We start from the raw sequence: 20,820 nt of genomic DNA, 5'->3' as shown, positions 1-20,820 counted from the left end.
CAATGGTGTAATCATTCCATGGGTGTGCAGGCAAATGAGTATCATCACCACCTTGTCCACATCTGGATGTGGAGATCCCTTAGGTGTTAAGTGTAAGGTGTTAGACCCGGCCGCCTAGCGTGGCCATCCAGACCCCAGCACAAACCCTGATCCGTGCACATCCCTCACACCCCGAGTTACACGGCCTAGCCGACCCTTCCCTTTAGGGCACACGTATACACGAACCCGGACATCCCCGTCCGTGCCCTCCATTTTCCCCACCACCACGAGGCCCGTGTGCCCACTCTCAAGCACCTAAGATGGCCGCCCAGCCCCAGCGCGACCCCGGCCTAGCGGCGCCACCCAGTCTAGAAAACAACGCGCTCCATCGAGTGAGAGAGGGAGGAGCAGTATCTCTCACACCTTCGACCTCCCCCTGGTAGATGGGTTTCAATCGCCCCTCCGGCCTCCCTGAGGGCTGGCTCCACGCCTGCTGTGTTTCTGGGACTCCTCCCGAACCGGTCCTGAAAGGATCAAAGGACGACATGGCAGGAAACCCCAACCAGCAACCCCCAGGTATCAAGACCCCTGCTGGACAGACTCCGGACATCAAAGCGGAGGTGGACTATAACCAGGGGTGCTCTGGGCCTATCTGGCAGATTCGACTCTGGAACGACGAGAGCCCTGCTGACGTGGTTGCGGCTCCCCTGGTAGAGAAGGACTTCTGCCGGCACCTCTGAGCCCTGCTGAGTGACTCGCGGCTCCCTTGCAACCCTGGAACACCTGAGCCCTGCTGAGTGACTCGCGGCTCCTTAAAGATCGTAAGACCTCCGACATCGTGCTTGAGCCCTGCTGAGTGACTCGCGGCTCCCTTGCAACCTTGGAACACCTGAGCCCTGCTGAGTGACTCGCGGCTCCCCTGAACTCGTAAGAACTCCGACCCTTTTGGCTTGAGCCCTGCTGAGTGACTCGCGGCTCCTACGATACTCTCGGTCCGGCTGGACCCCAAAGACCGTACCGTATCCCCCGGCTCGAGGATTGTGAGCTGTGCGCCGGATACGCACCTGCAGGTGACCCTGATCTACAAAGACTGTCCCGCTATCCTTTTCCCTACCAAGACTCTTGAGCCCTCGTGCTCCCTTGTATATATTACAACCTGCCTGATCATAAAGATCCTCCGATATTTTTGATAAAGATCTGTTCTTAAGAATCTACAGTGTGGTGTCTCTTTGTCGTGTGGTGCTTGTGCAGCGTGTACGATCCTAAATTCAAGGCTCTTCCTCCTGAGGAGTCTCTCGCCAGTACTCGGCTAGGATACATTTGAGGGTGGATCCTAGGGTGACCGGGTACACTTCCTGGTTCCCCTGAGGTCACCTTCTAACATTGGTGGCAGCGAAAGGATTACAACCCATAATCTAGAGATCGTACCATAACGGCTGACACACTACCGACAGAGACGACAGAAGAAACCACCATGAGCCTCACAGAAACCGATGCGCGTACTGTATTCCAGGTAGAAAAATTGGAAGAGTACACACACAAAGAACTGAAAGAATTCTGCAAAGAATTAAAAATCGCTACCACCGGTCTCAAGACTAAAGAAGACATGCAAAAGGCGCTAAAGGCTTGGGTGGACTCCGGAGCACCCCGCACAGGAGGAGCGACGGGGCTGCACGATGAAGCCGAACTCCCACAAAGAGAGAGCAGCAGCACCCCGGTACGGAGCTTCGTACCAGACGGGGGCCTATCCCCAGAAGAACTGGCAGATCGAGAAAGAAGTCGCCATCACGAAATGGAACTGGCAAGATTAAAAATCGAAGGCAAACTCAAACTAGCTGAAAAGAAGCTAGCCGTAGAGCAGTTACGGGTTCAAGGAGAACTCGAGGAGAAGAAGCTCCAACGGGAGCATGAAGGACGGAGACTCCAACTGGAGCACGAACGGAGCTTGAAGGAACTTGAACTCAAGGCCCGGAGAGAAGAGTCCCGACCCCCGCGATCCGGAGAGGCCGCCCCCCCGGTGGAACGGAAGGTCCACATCCCCAAGGATGTCGTCAAAGAATACTACAAAAACGATGATATCCAGCAATGGTTCAAGGCCTACAAGGTCGCCATGACCTCCAACCGAGTCCCGCAGAAGGATTGGGGGGCCGGGTTGTGGGGCAGATTTCTGAGTGAGGGTAGGGACACCCTGCTCGACCTGCCATCCTCCATGCAAACCTCTTACAGCCACATGAAGGAGGCCCTCCTCACAAGGTACGGCCTCACCCCAGAAATGTACCGCCAGCGGTTCCGGGACAGCACAAAGATTCTCGGCACCACCTGGGTGGAATACGTAAACTTTTTCAGCCGTGCATTTGATGGGTGGATCAAGGGCAGCAAGGTAACCACCCTGGAAGAACTAACCGACCTCATGTTGTGGGAACACCTGGCTACGAACTGTTTTGTAGAACTACGCCAGCACCTGCTCGACAGCAAGCTCACGGATCCGAGGAAGCTGGCTGTCGAGGCAGATCGCTGGGTGAATACCCGGGTCTCCCGGGGCCCCATAGGAGAACACTCCCGCTCTAGTCAGGGTCCCCAGCGCCAGAGAGGGGGAGGAAACCAAGGGGGACAGCGAGAATCCGCCCAAGAGCCAACCCCCGAACTTCCCGGCACCCCCGCCAGCTGTATCCGGTCCCCAGGTTAGACGAGGGCACCTGGTGACCATTACCTGTTTTCGCTGCCAGAAGCCTGGCCATTACGCCAGTGCCCCGAGTGCCCCATGGCCCCGCGCGTCCCCGCTGCAGCGCCCCCAGCCCGACAGATGGCCAATGTCGCCCTAGGGGAGGAGATCGAGGAAATCGAAGAATGGGAGCAGGAGCCCGTCGCCATGGCCTTAGTGTCCCTAGGAGATAGAGAGATGGTCCCTGGGAACCCCCTACCCCCCAACACGAAAAAGTACAGGCAGCTTGTCACGATCAATGGCCAGCAGGCCGAAGCCATTCGCGACACCGGGGCGAGTATCACAAGTGTCCTCAGCCATTTAGTCCGGGAGGATCCGATCCTTCCCCATGTCTTTTGCCCGGTGATTTCCGCAGATAATGTTGAGAGCCTATGTCGAGTGGCCCTGGTACCCTTCGAGTGGGAAGGAGTAGTGGGCAAATTGAAGGTAGCAGTGCGAACCGCCCAGCCGGTTGACTGCCTCCTGGGGAATGACTTGGAGAGTTCCCCCTGGCAGCACGTCGAGTGCCGGACCCACCTAGGGATGATGGGTCTCCCCGAGTGGGTGTGCGCCACCACCCGATCGATGACCGGCCCACTACCCCCTCCCGGGGAAGTCGAGGACTCTCCACCCGAAGAGAACAGGATCGACCCCGTCGAGGTCCCAGATGTCTCCCCACGAGGAGAATCTGTCCCCACCGACGAACCCCTACCTTCTGACCCCGCATAGGTCACCGAGTTAGGCGATCTGCCCAGTGGCGCCACGAGGGGGGCCCCTCCCGAGAGGAGTTCTGCCGTGAACAGGCTACCTGTCCTTCCCTGGTCGGACCCCGGCAGCAAGCAGAGGCCCAAGCCACGGGCGACCAATCTGGAACCCATCGACTATACTGGGAGAATGACCTCCTATACAGCGAGCAGAAGTCCGTGGAACTAGGATCAGCCCGGGTGCTGGTGGTACCCCTACGCTTCCGCGACTTCCTCCTGGGCTTGGCCCATGATGTCCCCCTCGCAGGTCACTTGGGCCAAGACAAAACGTACAGTCGCCTAGTGACCCATTTTTTCTGGCCCAAAATGAAGAGCAATGTAGAGGCCCACTGCAAGTCCTGCCCCACGTGCCAGGATAGTGGGAAAAGTGGAGGTAAGCGCAAGGCTCCCCTCCAACCCTTTCCGGTTGTCAGTACTCCTTTCGAACGGGTCGGGATCGACATTGTGGGACCCCTGGATCCCCCGACCTCGCAAGGTCACCGATTCATCCTCGTCCTGGTGGACCATGCCACCCGATACCCTGAGGCCATATCCCTACGCACCGTCACGACCCCCGTGGTGGGCCGGGCGTTGATGGGAATCTTTTCCCAGGTAGGTTTTCCCCGCGAAGTCGTGAGCGATCGCGGGACGAACTTCATCTCAAGATACATGACATCTCTGTGGCAACAGTGTGGAGTTTCTTATAAATTTACCACACCGTATCACCCCCAAGGAAATGGCCTAGTCGAACGGTTTAACCGGACCCTGAAGGGGATGATCGCGGGACTCGAAGAGCCCCTCCGGCGTAAGTGGGACGTCTTGCTCCCCTGCCTCTTGTTTGCCTACCTGGAGGTTCCCCAGAAGTCCTTGGGGTTCAGCCCGTTCGAGTTGTTGTACGGTCATCCCGTCCGGGGGCCCCTCAGCCTGGTCAAGGAAGGCTGGGAGACGGCGCCCGGAGACCCCCCCAAGATGTGTTCCGCTACATCCTGGCCCTCCGGAACCAAACGAGGAAGTTCCGAGAGCTGGCCAAAGCCAACCTGGAGGCGAGCCAGGAAGAGATGAAGCGCTGGTACGACCAGAATGCCACTCTGGTCGAGTTCCAGCCGGGCCAGCAGGTATGGGTCATGGCCCCAGTAAAACCGTGCGCCCTCCAGGACAAGTGGACAGGTCCCTTCAAAATCATCCAAAGAAAGAGCCAGGTCACATACTTGGTGGACGTCCAATCCCCACAAGACCCCCTTCGGGTCCTGCATGTGAACCGCCTCAAGCCTCACTTCGTGCGGACGGAGTTGAGCTTTTTGTTGGCCACAGACGACGGGGTGGAAGAGGAGTCCGATCCTCTCCCTAACCTCCTGTGTACCAAGGAGAAGGATGGCTCAGTGGAAGGAGTGAACCTCTCTCCATCCCTCACGCCCCAACAGCGCGAGGACTGCCGCCAGCTCCTGGGGCAGTTCTCTGATTTATTCTCTCTTGTCCCCAACGTCACCGACTGGTGTGTCCACGATGTGGACACCGGAGACAGCCCGCCGGTGAAGCACAGAGCCTACCGAGTCCCTGATCGAGTCCGGTCCTGCATCCAGGCCGAGGTCTCGAAGATGTTGACCTTGGGGGTGATCGAACCCTCAGACAGCCCCTGGGCCAGCCCCGTGGTGCTGGTCCCGAAAGCAGCCGCCCCCGGTGTAGCCCCAGAACTGCGATTCTGCGTGGACTACCGGGGCCTCAATGAAGTCACCCGAGCGGACGCTCACCCCATTCCCCGAGCAGACGAGCTCATTGACCGTCTCGGGGCTACTCGTTTCCTTAGCACATTTGATTTGACCTGCGGATACTGGCAAATTGCGCTCACAGAGGGAGCCAAGGAGCGGTCCGCCTTCTCCACCCCGGATGGGCACTATCGCTTTCGCGTAATGCCCTTCGGTATGAAAAATGCCCCAACCACTTTCCGGCGACTGGTGAATAGAGTCCTGGCCAGGCTGGAAGAGTTCAGCGCCGCATATCTGGACGATATCGCGGTTTTCAGTACCGAATGGAGTGAGCACCTCCAGCACCTCCGGAAGGTGTTGATGGCTCTGCGCCAGGCAGGCCTCACAGTGAAAGCGAGTAAATGTCAAATTGGGCAAGGTTCGGTGGTCTACCTGGGGCACCAGGTCGGAAGCGGGCAGGTCGGCCCTCTGCAGTCTAAGATCAACGCCATCTTAGCCTGGGAACCACCAACCACACAAACCGAGGTCCGAGCCTTCCTGGGCCTCACCGGCTACTACCGGAGATTTATCCGAGGGTACGGCAGCTTTGTAGGCTCCCTCACCGAACTCACCTCCAAAAAGCACCCCAAGCGTGCACAATGGACCCCCACCTGCCAACAGGCATTCGACACCCTGAAAAGGGCCATGTGCACCGCCCCAGTGCTCCAAGCCCCCGACTACTCCCAGGAGTTCGTGGTACAGACCGATGCCTCCGAGCACGGGATTGGAGCAGTACTGTCCCAAGTACTGCGATGGTCAATCTCCCTCCAGGGGATGGATTTCACCGTGGAACATCGCCCAGGTACAGACCACGCCAACGCTGACGGCCTCTCTAGGTTTTTCCGCCTCAGCGAAGAGAACCCCCAAGAGGATGGGTAGTTCTCTCCGGCTTTCAGCTGGGGGGGGACGCGTGTTAGACCCGGCCGCCTAGCGTGGCCCTCCAGACCCCAGCACAAACCCTGATTCGTGCACATCCCTCACACCCCGAATTACACGGCCTAGCCGACCCTTCCCTTTAGGGCACACGCATACACAAACCCGGACATCCCCGTCCGTGCCCTCCATTTTCCCCAGCACCACAAGGCCCGTGTGCCCACTCTCGAGCACCTAAGATGGCCGCCCAGCCCCAGCCCGACCCCGGCCTAGCGGCGCCACCCAGTCTAGAAAACAACGCGCTCCATCGAGTGAGAGAGGGAGGAGCAGTATCTCTCACACCTTCGACCTCCCCCTGGGAGATGGGTTTCGATCGCCCCTCCGGCCTCCCTGATGCCTGGCTCCACGACTGCTGTGTGTCTGGGACTCCTTCCGAACCGGTCCTGAAAGGATCAAAGGACGACATGGCAGGGAACCCCAACCAGCAACCCCCAGGTGTCACGACCCCTGCTGGACAGACTCCGGACATCAAAGCGGAGGTGGACTATAACCAGGGGTGCTCTGGGCCTATCTGGCAGATTCGACTCTGGAACGACGAGAGCCCTGCTGACGTGGTCACGGCTCCCCAGGTAGAGAAGGACTTCTGCCGACACCTCTGAACCCTGCTGAGTGACTCGCGGCTCTCTTGCAACCCTGGAACACCTGAGCCCTGCTGAGTGACTCGCGGCTCCTTAAAGATCGTAAGACCGCCGACATCGTGCTTGAGCCCTGCTGAGTGACTTGCGGCTCCCTTGCAACCTTGGAACACCTGAGCCCTGCTGAGTGACTCGCGGCTCCCCTGAACTCGTAAGAACTCCGACCCTTTTGGCTTGAGCCCTGCTGAGTGACTCGCGGCTCCTACGATACTCTCGGTTCGGCTGGACCCCAAAGACCGTACCGTATCCCCCGGCTCGAGGATTGTGAGCTGTGCGCCGGATACGCACCTGCAGGTGACCCTGATCTACAAAGACTGTCCCGCTACCCTTTTCCCTACCAAGACTCTTGAGCCCTCGTGCTCCCTTGTATATATTACAACCTGCCTGATCATAAAGATCCTCCGATATTTTTGATAAAGATCTGTTCTTAAGCATCTACAGTGTGGTGCCTCTTTGTCGTGTGGTGCTTGTGCAGCGTGTACGATCCTAGATTCAAGGCTCTTCCTCCTGAGGAGTCTCTCGCCAGTGCTCGGCTACGATACTTTGAGGGTAGATCCTAGGGTGCCCGGGTACACTTCCTGGCTCCCCTGAGGTCGCCTTCTAACATAAGGGCTCTTCAATTATTACCTGTGGAGAAGAAGGTGGCGGTGGGGAGGGTTGTGGGGCAGGATAAACATGGCTAGTAGCCATGTCCTTCTTCTTTAAGGGAATCTTATCAGAAGTGTCCTCTCCAGGATGCTTGTGGTTCGCTGGATTTATGTCCAGTATCAGGATTAATTAAAATGTTCTTTTGTTTGGGATCCAATTTGGCCTTAAGAACGTCTAAAATTGGTTCTGGAGGCTCGAGAACATTGTCCTCGGATTTCGGCTAGTCTTTAGAATGTTTCAGCTCAGAAGCGAGATGGTGTTTCGAAGCGGAGGGTTTCGGCTCCAAACCAGATTTGTCCTGGAGCCTGATGATTTCGGATCCGAAGGTAATTTCTTCTGACTCGATCCGGAGCTGGAAGGCTTGACGGTTTGTTTTGGTGCCGAGCCGAGGGACGTGACGTTGGAAATATTGTCTCAGTGCCGACTTTGGCCAGAAGGCAGAGGTGGTGCTGTAGCCTTATGTGTTTTAGAAGAGGATTTAGGGAGCAAGGGGTCTTCGGTACTCACGGCACCATGTCCAAAAGGCACATCTTGGGACTCCAGATAGATTTTGAGCTCGGAATCGGACTCTGGAATCGAGAGGGCCTCTTCTTCAACGGAGGACGCTTCTATCTCTTCTAGGTCAGATTGTTCTGCAAAGATATCCAGAGTGTGTTGAATGCTTTGGCTCTGCCTCTCTCATCATCGAGCCTGATGATCGGGTAGAGTCCTCTTGGACCGAAACAACTTACAGGCGTCGCAGTCTTCCTCCTTGTGCTCCGGAGAGAGGCATAAATCACAAACTTGATGTAGGTCAGTTCAAGGGTACTTGGCGTGGTACCAAGGAAAGAAATGAAATGGAGCCCGTTCCATTTTTAGAAGGCTGGCCCTACGTAGCCCAACGGTTGCCCACAAGGTTTTCTATCGATAATGGAGAGTTTGTCGCTCAATCTGAAATGCGGAGAACAAAGAAATGCCTACTGAAACAATACTGTCAAGGGTAGAGTGGACTGCGCACCGAGGGGAACCCAAAGAAATGGTTTCGGAGCGCAGCAATACACATCCAAACCCGTTGGGGGTAAAAAACAATCTAACAATGGAGTCAATGCCCATGTGCACTATCACCGAAAGGAGTCATCACCTTACCTCATGACTGGAAAGACTTCTTCAAAGAAAAACAACTTGCAAACATGCGGACCCAAGACAAGATGGCAGGAGTATGCAAAGCATGTGCATCTACAGCACACATTCCTCGAACATAGGATTAATGGCCCCAAATCCCTGCCGTGGTATCTTGTCATGTTGTGGCTGAGTGTGTCATGTGATGTGGCAAGCTATAGTGCTTGGTGTGATTTAGCCATTTTTGATAAGGTGGAGTGCTGAATGGTTAGGGGATTTTTAATTTTCTTTGTTTTTGGGATTGTGTGATATAGTGCGGTACCTACCGTATGATGTAAGTAAATAAATTACACTGCTATTATATGGTAAGGATGTGGGGGTGAGTGTATTTAGGGCCGAAGCCTTGCTGATTATATGCAGAATAACAGGTCTGGGAGGTCACTACTGACTGGGGCAGTTTAGCGGCTGCACAGGCCTTGGGCATTGATCCTATTGAGGATAATATGTGACGGGCCACTGGTGACTGGAGCTGGCTAGCAACAATGCTGGCCTCTGGTATTCATTACAAGCAGGGTAACAATACATGTCAATATTGACTGGAACTGGTTGACAGTAGAGTTGACCTCTGGTTTTGAATATTAGCAGGATTTAAGGTACAGGGGTCACTACTGACTGGAGTTACTTAGCAGGATAATAGGTCTCAGGGAGCCAATACTGACTGAAGCTGGTTAGCAACAAACGCTAGCCTCTGCTATTCATGACAAGCAGGCTAACAATGCATGTCAATATTGACTGGAACTGGTTGGCAGTAGAGTTGACCTCTGGTTTTGAATATTTGTAGGATTTAAGGTACAGGGGTCACTACTGACTGGAGTTACTTAGCAGGATAATAGGTCTCAGGGAGCCAATACTGCCTGATGCTGGTTAGTATGATCACTAGTCCCAAGGTGCTACTAATGACTCAAGTTGGCTAGAATGATAACAGGTCCCAGGGGCCAGTACTAACAGGAGCTGGCTAGTAGGCTTACATACAGGCCCAAGGGGCCACTACTGACTGGAGCTGGCTAAAAGAATAACAGGCCCAAGGATGGTGGGGGTGCGAGTGGCACCAGTGACCGGAGTTGGCTCGAAGCATTGACAACCTTTGGTATTGATTAAGTGCAGGATTATAGGTCACAGGTGGCACTGCTGAATACAGCTGGCTAGCAGCAGTGGTGGCCTCTAGGAAGAAGGAATAGAGAAAGCATAACTGGACATACTGGTTTCTTTAATACCGATAATTGTTTACACATCACTGTCACAACTTGCATTGATATATTACATCACCAAATTACAATATTCTTATAATAATTTGATGTGACTGTTCGCCTTAATATGCCTGCAAAGTTACACAATTCTATTAGGGCTCAGAACCATTTTATTTAGTGAAGTCCATCTGCACACTTTCCTGCATGCTGTAGTAAATTGAATATTGACAAACAAAAGTGTTATTTCCAGAAACAGTGAATTCTGCAGATTGTGTATCTTTTATCTGCACCTCAAGGATTCTGCACCTCACAGACTCCTCACATTCCTCTCGAGAGAAGATCCTGCCTCCTACTCATTAGTGTTGTTTCAGTAACTGTTTCTATCACGTGTTCATGTTTCATTGATTTGTATTAGGAGAAAAGTGTATAAAAATGCATTGTGTAGCATTAGCATTATATACTTCAACTTGCTTTAGGGTGGATGCTCTCGTCCATTGCAAAGACAATTATCACTTGTTTGCTTGGCCTTTTGCTATTTTTGCATTAAATGTATGATAGATGTGTTGGCCTCCCGGTGTGTTGTGTTTTATTTTACATAGCACAGGAGATGCTGAGGAACATGACAGTCCAGTATACACATTCTTCATATAAATCAACTCACAGTATACTGTTCTGGAGGTTCAGTCCCACAGACATTATGTCTAACTGAACACCCTAGGAAGCATGTGCTTTTCAAACCAGATGCCCTCTGATGCGGCGTCCTCGCTATTGGATAAGTCAGTATGTCTTGAATTTTAGAAGGGTTACCGTATCTAGTGCCCTCTGTTAGGCAGCGCTCACCTGTGGTAGTAAGATGTTAATAGGCACCTTATCACCTATGACCGGTGCAGGGCTTTGAGTTACAGACTTCCCCTCGCTGTGGAGAAGATTAGGTCACATTTACCCATTTTCCCATATTTGGTCCTGATGAAATGCCAACAGATTGCTCCATGACTACACAAGGCATGAAAAAAGTTAACCTGAAGTATAGACCCCAGCTTACCAGCAGGTCCATAGGTGATCGACACTTTCACACAGTGATAGGGGCCATTAGTTGCTCAATTTCTCTGTCACTGTTTTTAATCTCAACATGGACCAGGAAGATCACATTAACTATATTGCGGCAACTGGTCGATAGTTGATCTTATATTCACACTTTCACCAATCTCACATGTTATGACAACATCCTCTGTCCTACTATACTCATCCGGCGTACTTAATAAAGGATCGCCAACAAAGTGCCCTCTGGTGGTGCCCGCCAGGCATTGTAGCGTCTGCCTGGTGAGGAGTATAGCCCAATGATGAAGCATGTCACCATCAGGTGAGTGAACGCAACTTGCCTTAAAAGCACATGCTTCCTAGGGTGTCTGCGTTCAGTTACAGATAATGACTCTGGGACTGAACCTCCGGAACAGTATACTGTGATTTGATTGTGTTTTATTTAAAAAATGTACATAGAAGATATTGGCGCTTGTTTGTTTCACAAAAATGATCGGATACCTGCCTCGGAGCGCACTTCTTACTGACGACAATGGGGTTATCATGTTGCTGCTACAAGCTCCTTACCTGTGCGAGTTATCGGGAACGATGCAGGGGGCAGACCCAAACCAGCCACACGTGGAGATCAATGACAAATACTGAAGAATGAACAGAGCTTCCAAGCTGGTGACCATTACTTAATTGACCCTGAAAATAAAAAACACGTTTTTAGTATTCTGGTGACTCATGACCATCAAAACAAAGGTTATAAATTCAATATTATGTCAAATACTTAAAAAATGGAACTGGATGTGCTGAATCGATGATGCCCCAGGTCACGTGCGACACCTCCCACCACTATTGCTTATGGGACTTGTAGTTTTGTTTTTCTCATTAAAAGGATGGGCTCTAAAGTCCCAGTGTTCTAAGCGATGTTAGTTAAAATCAGAGGCCTGAGTGAGGGTGAAGCATGACACTGCTCTGCTTAGCAGTGAGATGACTGACAGTTCCCCAGCCCTTCCATTCTTTGACAGACACGAGGCTCGTCAGCCGTTCATATTTTCTTGCAATGGGAAAGAAACTTTTATTGCAGGTTCTGTCAACTGAAGAGATAAAACCCCTGGGCGTGTTTAATTGACTACTGACAAACATGAACAATCAAGAACATGAGTTTCTGGAAAACTATCAAGCACCCAATCAGAATCAGCTGCCCGTCACACCCAGGAATTCTTGAGGCTTTGGAGAGGATGAATTGCACGTGGTATAAGAGGAACACTACATCGACTCAAAGCTCTCTTCTCAGGGATGTACTGAAATGCCAGCCTCATGGCACACTTAGCCAGCTCTTCACCTCCTCCTCCTCAAACTGTTGACCAGCTATCAGGGCAAATGAGCCTGCAGCAAAGCCTCGCTGGCTTGGTTCCACACCGGACCAGGCAAGGTGGTCAACTCCATACTCCTCCAAGTCAGCAAGCACTCTGGTCGAGCCAGTCCTAACCCCACATGAATGTTCCCCATTACAACTATTTTAATGGTAGTAAGTTATGTTTCTGCCAAATGATTGAGTCAAAAAGTGAAAGATTTTACTAGGAAGTGCTGAAAGAGAAATCATGAAGTTTTTCAATATTTCTGAGTCTGCCACAGTACACAGGAGCATTATTTCTCTACAGCAGCAAATCATGTATGTGCCCTGTAGAAAGCATGTTTGAATGAAACATGGAATGCATTGCAGCCAACAATCTATGCAACATCATAGCAGAGTGCAAGATAACTTGTGTTATTATTCCAGCAGAACGAAATGCCATTCCTAATGTGTACATCATTTTAAAGACAAACCCAGGAAAATGTATGGTTAGTGTTGTTCTTCTGCCAGTTAAAAGACTATCACCATTAATGTGCCAGGAAATAAAACACTATGCGAAATCCTACTCTATGGCTGGGTGCTGTCTGCCACTATATTGCAGGTTACTTCCAACATATTCTGATTTATAAATACATACTCCAGGGTGCTGCCAGCTATCGGGTCTGCACACAGCAGACTGGAGCCACTCAGGAAGGAGGTATGTTCTTCATTTCATCTTAAGCCCTTAGGTTACAGTCAAGCCTGATAGATCCGGATAACTTTATCCTCGCTCTAACTGCGCCGAGCAGATAGACGTAGCTCAACATAGTCTGTGTTGTGTGCTGGGTGATGCCTGGCATCTTATTATCGTTGGCGGGAGGATGAAGCTCTGATAGGAGCTACTATAAGAAGAGCAGAGAAACAGGACCACAGATCGCCCCAGAGCAACACTGCCCAGAAGCTGAAGAAAGAACTCTGAAACAGCAAACCTCCGGCACCCTGGAGATTCTCCAGGGTAAGCAAATGATGGTAATGAAATGCAAACTGCAGCATTAAGGTCACACACCACAACATCTTTCCCCTCAAACCAAAGGTAACAGCCTACAAGAACAAGCATTGGCATAGCCAATAGGTCTCGCTTTTGGGACCTTCTAAGTATTCAGTTATGCAGCACAATATCCTTGGTGCAACCACATCAACTGTTGCGTGGCTAAACACTTATAAGTAGGGCTCCCGGTTTTATGGTATTTTTTTTTTTGCCATTTCCGTCTGTATTTATCCATATTTATTTTTGGGGCATTGGTTCTGTATTTAGCCACATTTATTTTTGCCACAAGTAAAAGACAATGCTACAGCTAGTATGTATCCACATTCATTTAAATTGACAATGCACACATGCGCTCACTTAAACTAGCGATTTGTTGTGGCTTTATCAGTGCTTTAAGTGGTCCGGTACTGAGTAATTTGAAAAGGAGAGTACCTGTGCTTCTCAGTTCTGCAATAAAAACACTTTAGGATAGAGTACAAGCACTTTCAAATTTAAAATATAGACAGAACTCCTCGGGTGAAAAATTACCTGATGCTGGTTAATAGAACAGATGCTGTCCTTACATAAATGCAATATTTTTCTATTATTCCATGCATTTCACATTTGACCTTTCTCTCATTACCTCTTTCTTGGGCAGTCTGACAGTCCTTCCACCTCCCCTTGTTTGCCTCATTGCCACCAGCAATCTGCCTCTCATTCTCCCTCCTTTCCCTCACAGGCACGTCCGCGTACCACAGACTAGTTATGATGTGTTCCATCATTAACTATGAATTAAACCACTGAGTGATTGTTAAGGGGCTAGACCATTTACATTGCAAAGGGTGCTATGAGACTTTCATACCATAGAAATGTAAAGATAATATTTATATATGTACTGCAAACAAAGTTTAGAAAATCATGGCGGTGGTACTAAATATTAACCAGAGGAACAGCTATCGGTGGTGCAGCAGGTGCAGTGGCACCGGAGTCTTAGGGCCCCACTGTACCCCACTATAGCTGCACTTCACCGCCCAAACTGTGGACCGAAAGGGTTCCAATTTCCTACTTGCTTATGGCAAATTTGCTACGCCATTCACTGCATATTCCTGCGTGGGCTCCACCCGCAGACATTGTAGTGGGGGGGGGGGAGATGTGGCGTAGGGTTGTTGACCGGATGCCTGACAGAGATGTGTAGGAAATGTGCAGTGGCTGTGGATAGCTCAGCAAGGGGAGAGACTCTCCTGTCCTCTCAAGAACCGGAGCAGGCTACATAGGATAGATCTGTCACAGTATTGCTTCTCTCAGCTAACCCCTCCCCACCCAGGATTTCAATTACTGGGTATGTCATGAACATCTCGTTAGGCAATACCTCATTGTACTGAAAGGTGCCCACTCAACGTGGCTTGGAAGAGCTCGCCACCCCGCCTGTGCAACATTGTATGACTGTAGAGTGAAACGGAGAAACGCACTTCAAGAAGCCCATCTTTGTATGTCATTCCCTCACCTGGGGTTTCCTGTGGGTGCTGTAGGCCCTGCTGAGCGCGAGGCCAGGGCTGAACCATGGGCGCGGGGTAGAGAGGGCCTGATCATGGACAACTACGCATGCGCTGGGGATAGACACTGCCTCCTACAGCGGGACCCGGTGAAAGACGGCCTCATGGATGAACAACTGCGCATGCGCTGGGGATAGACACTGCCTCCTACAGCGGGACCCGGTGAAAGACGGCCCTATGGATGAACAACTGCGCATGCGCGGAGGACAGACACGCTGTTACTACAATGTAACTCCGGGAGTCGGTGCAAGAAAGTTTTCTTTATTTCGTTCACAGCGCCGGCCCCGACAGCACGGAGCGCAGGAAGGGGCCACAGCTCAGGGCCAGGACAGGTGGGACGGGGGCCGCGCAGGGACAAAAATGAATGAGATACAACAGCTGTCTCCCGCAGCGGAGCACGCGCTGAGATGTATTTCTGTGCAAAGCTTCTCTATGGGAATTTGGTGTCTCTCCTCTGCGCAGGCGCAGTGAGGCTGAGCGCCCTCTGTCCAGGGCAGTTCACAGTCTGTATCCCGTGCCAGGTCCTAACTCGGCGATAGGACGTAGTGTCTTCGCCCCGCACATGCGCAGCTGAGACGCGCGGTCTTAGACGCCATGTTTTTTTCGTGCGCGATGGTGGCTCGTGCAGCGTCGTGAGATTGCGCGTCACTCGGAGGGGGAATAACACACCGGCTCCCTTCTCACAGCCGAGCCCCCGGTGCCCCACCTCTCCCCCAGGCCCTGCAGCCCCCACTGAGCGGTGAACAAGGAGAGGGAAGGAGACCTCAAAGCGCCCAGCCATGTGTGTGAGGTTTAAATAATATTTTTATTGGCTTTTATTTTTAAAAAAAAAAATATGTTTGTTTTTATTTATGAATAACAAAAGAGAGACCCTGCCATCGCCATAGTCAAATAGTTTCATATAATCCCGTCCCCGTGGGTGGTTTGTGATCCCAGGTGATCCTGGTGTCTGATTCCTGGTGTTTGTTTGGGCCTCGCGCACTCCGGCCGTTCTGCCACATCCAGCCCGTGAGAACCATAAACAAGGCCCCGCTGCACGGCGCGTAAGCCCCGCTTCCACGCTCCATGGGCGTGATATTTACCGTCTGCTATGTATGTCGTGCGCTTACAAGTGAATGATTGATTGATTAGGTGGATCAAGAGAAGTAAAGAGAGGTCAACAATGTGTATTGTCACAAAGAGAAATGGCAGTCCTAAAATAATCGTCGGGAGGGGAATTCCTCCTTTCGGAACTAGGGCCCTTACACCCCCAGCCAGCTAGGTGCCATGCTTCATCATTTGGGCCTGCTCCTCGTTGGGTCGGCGCTGCAAGACCTGACGGGACCCCAAACCGGGGCTCTTTGGCAGAGATCTTTTGTTCTATGCCGTTTGGTGCAGTGGAGGTAAGGGACCTAAAAAGTGTCGATGAGATGTAATGGAAAGTGATTAAAACAGGTTGGGTAGTCCAAAGAATGACTTTTATTCAGGTTGGCTCCCCACCTGGTTAAAAGGAAGAGTGGCGACTCTGAATTAATGGTTCGGGATAACTGCGCTCTACTCCTGAGGGGTCGACATGTTTGTTGCCTCATAGTCTGGAGGATCAGTGGCGATTCATCAGGACCTAGTGAAAAACTATCAGTTCGTATGTTACATGCATATTGTGCTGTGTGTTATGTAGTTGGCTCCTCATATGCAATGCATTATTTCGCTCTTCTCATTGAGTCCATTGTCGGTTGTGCCCAGACGTAGTATAGTTTTTGCTTCGAAGCGCGATAGTATGGAATAAGTGCAACATTGTTTTACGTGTTTTAGGACTGTCCATTTTATGTCTTGTGTCCCATGTCTTTTTTTCTTCGCAATGTTGTACCACGGGTGCATTCTGGACTTAGCATTTAATTCTTGATCTGTGTTGAGCGATCCTCTTTTTTACTGCCTGAGTTGTTTTACCTACGTATGCAAGCTGGCATGGGCATATTACACAATATATTACGTTGGTACTATTGCAATTTGTGAATTCTTCATGTATGATACCTTTGCCTCTGTATTCAAATTTATCTCCTTCGATGGTACTCAAGCATGAGATGCAATTTCCACATCGGTGGTGTCCTTTAATGTGAGGTAGTGCTAGCATGGTCTGTATGGAAACCTTTGGTCTCTTCACCTATGTATTGGCACGTACCAGTTTGTCTTTGATGTTTTAGCCAGCTGACAGCTGTCAGGGGCCTCTGTTGGTTGCTGTCTTAATTCACAGAGTTTACCTTGGGTTGGGAACAAAAGTCTGATCCGAGGGATGTAATGAGCCAGATCACTTTTGTTTGCCATGGCGGTACTGTCTGCCACCTGAGATGTATCTATGAACAAGTTACGTTAGCTGCTGCACAGATGAGGAGAAGAGTTCCCAGTGGGTCAGTTCAGTGTCTCAGGAGAGTGTAGATAGAGGTATCCAACTGAGTTCAAAGGGGCACAGAACTGATGAGTGCCTCTGAAGTAGAGGGCCACTGTCCACGTTCTATTAGCTAATATTCAGATGTAGTATTGATACATAGGCATTCAACGTAGCATCAGTTTGGTACATTCATGATTGATTTAATGCCTTCGATCCATATTGAAATAGTCTTATTGAAGAACACCAAGTCGCTTATTCTTATTAAGAGATGCAATATCAATAAGCTAGTAATCACCATCGCATCCAGTCAGATACAATCTTGAAAGGATTATTGCCTTTGATAAGTACTTGCGTGTAGTCTCATCGGTTATGCAAGGCCGTCTATCCGATCTGATAGACAGACGGCCTTGCATGCAACGGTGATTGCCTATATATCTATCCTACATCTGATTACGGAAATAGCACCTTGGCGAGCTTCCCTGCACCTGCTTCACTAATGATTGCTGCTCCTGTGTGGGCATAGGGTAGGCTTCAGTGAGCTCTTACCCCTTCTTCAGCCCTGGTGCCACTGTGCCTGCTGCACTAACAATAGATGTGCCCATGTGCTGTGTAGTGTTCAACCTACAAGGATACAGAACGCTAAAAAGGCCTTTGCTGCAGCTGACCAGTGGCATGGACTGGACTGGTCCCGGCTGTTGGTCCTTGACTGAGCCCATATGAGGCTCTACGTGCTTCCCCTGAGGTCCTGGGTGGCTATAGAAGTGCACTCCTATTATGGAACAAGACTTAAAGGACTAAAGTCAAAAAGTAAAATCTTTGACCAGCACGAACCTGGTTGGTGTATCCGACCTGACTTCCATCGTGGTCACCATCAATTTATGCCTAGGTCTTCCGCAACAATAGAGTATCATAGGCACCTTGTGATTCTTGGCACTATCGCTACTTGAAGCGTTAAATTTCATATCTAAGATTCCGCTTATTGGGTTTTGTCATTTTAGTGTTATTTTGTTCATTACATTTTACATTATTTTTCTATTTCGTTTTTTTATTTTTATTGTTTTGCATTTTGACTTTTACTGTTTTGGTTTCTGCATACATATTTTACATATTGTCCTATGTTAAGCCTGCCTGTTCCGTGCCTTAGGTACCAGGGTTTGACTCCAGGTTACTTTTAATGGCGTTGAGAATTCACTCTGACAGGGGTTAGGATTTTTCCTCTTTCACCACAAATAATAATTCAATTTCTTGCAGAAACTAGCAGAGTTTTTAGAAATTATCTGCAAATAGGCAGTTGATAACCTACCAGGGTGGAAGCACTTGGAATATGGGACGAGTATCGTGCGGGAACAGAACCTCTACAAAATTCAGTTTAGAGATAAACCAAGCTTCACGCTTGAACGTCACAACTTTTTAAAACAAATATATTGCAGCTCTTTGCATTTTGACAGCCCCAAGCAAATTTGAGAACAGATTGGATGTATGTAGCAGAGACGAGTTTGTGTTTAACTGTTTATCCAAGAATTTGCAGGAGAGATTACTGAGCTGCAGGAACCCAACTCTCCCCGAGAGGGGAACATTCCTAAAAGCATAGAGCGCTACACGCTTCCATCTAGAACATTGACCTTTGAGGAGAGCGCTTCACCAGTGAGTCTCATTCTTGGGACTGCTCTGGGTTGTTCTGTGAACTCCAGAGACCGGACACAAAGGAATTGGGCTGAGAAAGCTCATCATGGCAGTTGTTACGAATGAATGAAATTAAATGAAATGTCAACTTATAAAGCGCGGTTGCTGCCCTGGGGCGTCCAAGCGCTAGCGACCAGCTGTAAAATTGCTTAAAAGGCAGAAAAAAAGAGTTAGAAAGGAGCATTAAACAGAAAAGTCTTCAGCTGTTTCCGAAAGGTGGAAAGGTTTGTATTGGACTTGAGTTGAAACGGGAGTGAATTCCACAGCTTGGCGGCGTTGTAAATAAACATCCTGCCGCCAGCTCTTGCCTTTTTTATTCTGGGGACTATAGCCTTACATGCCTGGCTAGAACGAAGGATTCTGCTAGGATGAAACTGTGTTGCTAGGTCCCGAGCAATGGCCGGTCCCGTGTCCCAAAAAGCTTGGTGGAATATACACATCGCCTTAAAGGCGATTCTTTGTCGCACTGGAAGCCAGTGCAGGCTGTGCAGACCAGGTTTGGCTGACAGCCTGCGCGGCAGCTGGAGCACGGTGCGAGCTGCACAATTTTGCACAATCTTGAGCTTGCGCAGTGTATATTCCGGAAGGCCAAGATAGAGGACGTTGTTAGAATCCAAGCTGGACTGAATCAAACCCTGAATGGCTACCTGCTTTGCCTCCACCGGCAGAAGAGGAAGAACTTTCTTCAGCATCCTTAGGAGGCCGAAGCAAGTAGCCGCACGTTTTGTGGCCTGAGTGTTAAAAGAAAGGGTCTTGTCTAGCCAAACCCCAAGGCTTTTTATATTGTCCTTGGGTATTGGGGGGGTACCAAGACATGAGGGCCACAAGGGGTTGACAGAAGTAAGGTTAGTGGAACCCAGGAGCATCAGCTCCGTTTTGTCCCCATTCAGCTTAAGGAGAGAGGAAGTCCCTTTACCTCCTCTAAGCATTTTGCCAACCACCTGGGGATGGCAAGCACTGCTCCTGCGCCAAGGAGACCACTAGCTGAGTGTCGTCCGCATAGGAGATAATCTTGATGCCAAACGGACGAACAACCTCAGCCAGTGGTCTCATGTAGGTGTTAAAAAGCGCAGGGCTTAAAGAGGAACCCTGCGGGACTCCACACTTCAGTGGCCTGCTTGAGGATACGGAGTCCCCATCAAAAATTTGGAAAGAACTATCACTCAAAAAGGATTTGAACCATAGCCATGCTCCGACAACTATTCCGACACTCGACAGGCTTCCCAGCAACATGTCATGGCTGACCGTGTCGAATGCCGCGCTTAGATCAAGGAGGATCACTGCCACTGACCCCCCCTGATCCAAGATCTTTCTGGTTGCCTCAGTGACTGCCAGCAGGGCGGTCTCTGTCCCATGTCTGGGTCTAAAGCCTGTCTGGGTAGCATCTAAAAGTTGGTTGTTCTCAAGGAAATGCACCAGATGGACGTTGATGTGCCTCTCGAGAACTTTGCTTACCCAAGGGAGCAGAGAGATAGGACGATAACTACTGAAGTCACCGGGGTCCAGATTAAGTTTTTTTAGCAGAGCACGCACCATGGCCCGCTTCCAGGCAGGCGGCACGATACAGGAAGTAATGGAGGCATTTAGAAGGTTCAAGATGGTCGGCAAAATAACCTGAGGTGCCAGCATCATGATTTCTGGGGGTACTGGATCACATGGAGATCCGGATTTTACTTTGCTGGCTATGGAAGCTAAAGATTCAGGGTCTAGTGGCGGAAAGTGATCTAGCGTAATAAGAGATTGGGATGGCATATCCTCCCAGATTGTCTGGTCCTGGGCTATGGGCCGTGGTGCTATAGAGGGGAAAAAATAATAGATTTGAGTGACTTTCTGAGAAAAGAAATCTGCCAAGTTATTGCAGTGGGCTGTGGATTTGTCCAAGTACATGATAGGGGAGGGAAGTTTGGTCAACTTCTTCACTATTTGGAAGATCTCCTTGGGCTTGGACTTAGCTTGTATAATTTAGGGGTAGAGTGGCATCGATGGACTGTGCAATCCAGTCTTTAAATTCCTGGTTGGCTACACATGGCTCCTCATTGTAGGAGGGCTGGCCCATCTCAAGTCTACTGGTCCATAATTCGACTGGTAGTTTGGCCCAGCTTCTAGC

At 50.4% G+C, this 20,820-nt stretch overlaps 2 protein-coding genes and 1 long non-coding RNA gene across 4 annotated transcripts in view; 2 read left to right on the top strand and 1 right to left on the bottom strand.

Moving 5' to 3' along the window:
• The window catches only part of LOC144806467 (uncharacterized), a 40,608-nt gene extending 25,901 nt beyond the window's left edge, over positions 1-14,707 (bottom strand). Inside the window, exons 1-2 of the long non-coding RNA XR_013605811.1 lie at positions 14,617-14,707; positions 11,332-11,451 (exon numbers count right to left, since the gene is read on the bottom strand). This is a non-coding gene — a long non-coding RNA (uncharacterized LOC144806467). The remainder of the gene's footprint in view (positions 1-11,331; positions 11,452-14,616) is intronic.
• Positions 1-20,820, top strand: part of LOC144806462 (uncharacterized) — a 368,766-nt gene that overhangs the window by 63,571 nt on the left and 284,375 nt on the right. The window lies entirely within an intron of this gene.
• Positions 1-20,820, top strand: part of LOC144806464 (uncharacterized) — a 498,581-nt gene that overhangs the window by 431,031 nt on the left and 46,730 nt on the right. Inside the window, exon 1 of one of the 2 annotated variants that reach the window (XM_078672823.1) lies at positions 14,859-14,974. The exons of the other annotated variant lie outside the window; for it this stretch is intronic. The gene's annotated coding sequence lies outside the window, so the exon portion shown is untranslated. Of the gene's footprint in view, positions 1-14,858; positions 14,975-20,820 lie in introns of those variants that run through there. 2 annotated transcript variants of the gene reach the window in all.

This window comes from Lissotriton helveticus (genome assembly GCF_964261635.1).
Source record: "Lissotriton helveticus chromosome 1_1 unlocalized genomic scaffold, aLisHel1.1 SUPER_1_unloc_77, whole genome shotgun sequence".
NCBI lineage: Eukaryota > Metazoa > Chordata > Amphibia > Caudata > Salamandridae > Lissotriton > Lissotriton helveticus.
Note: the sequence above shows the minus strand (reverse complement) of the source record. Positions and strands in the feature narration are given on the sequence as shown.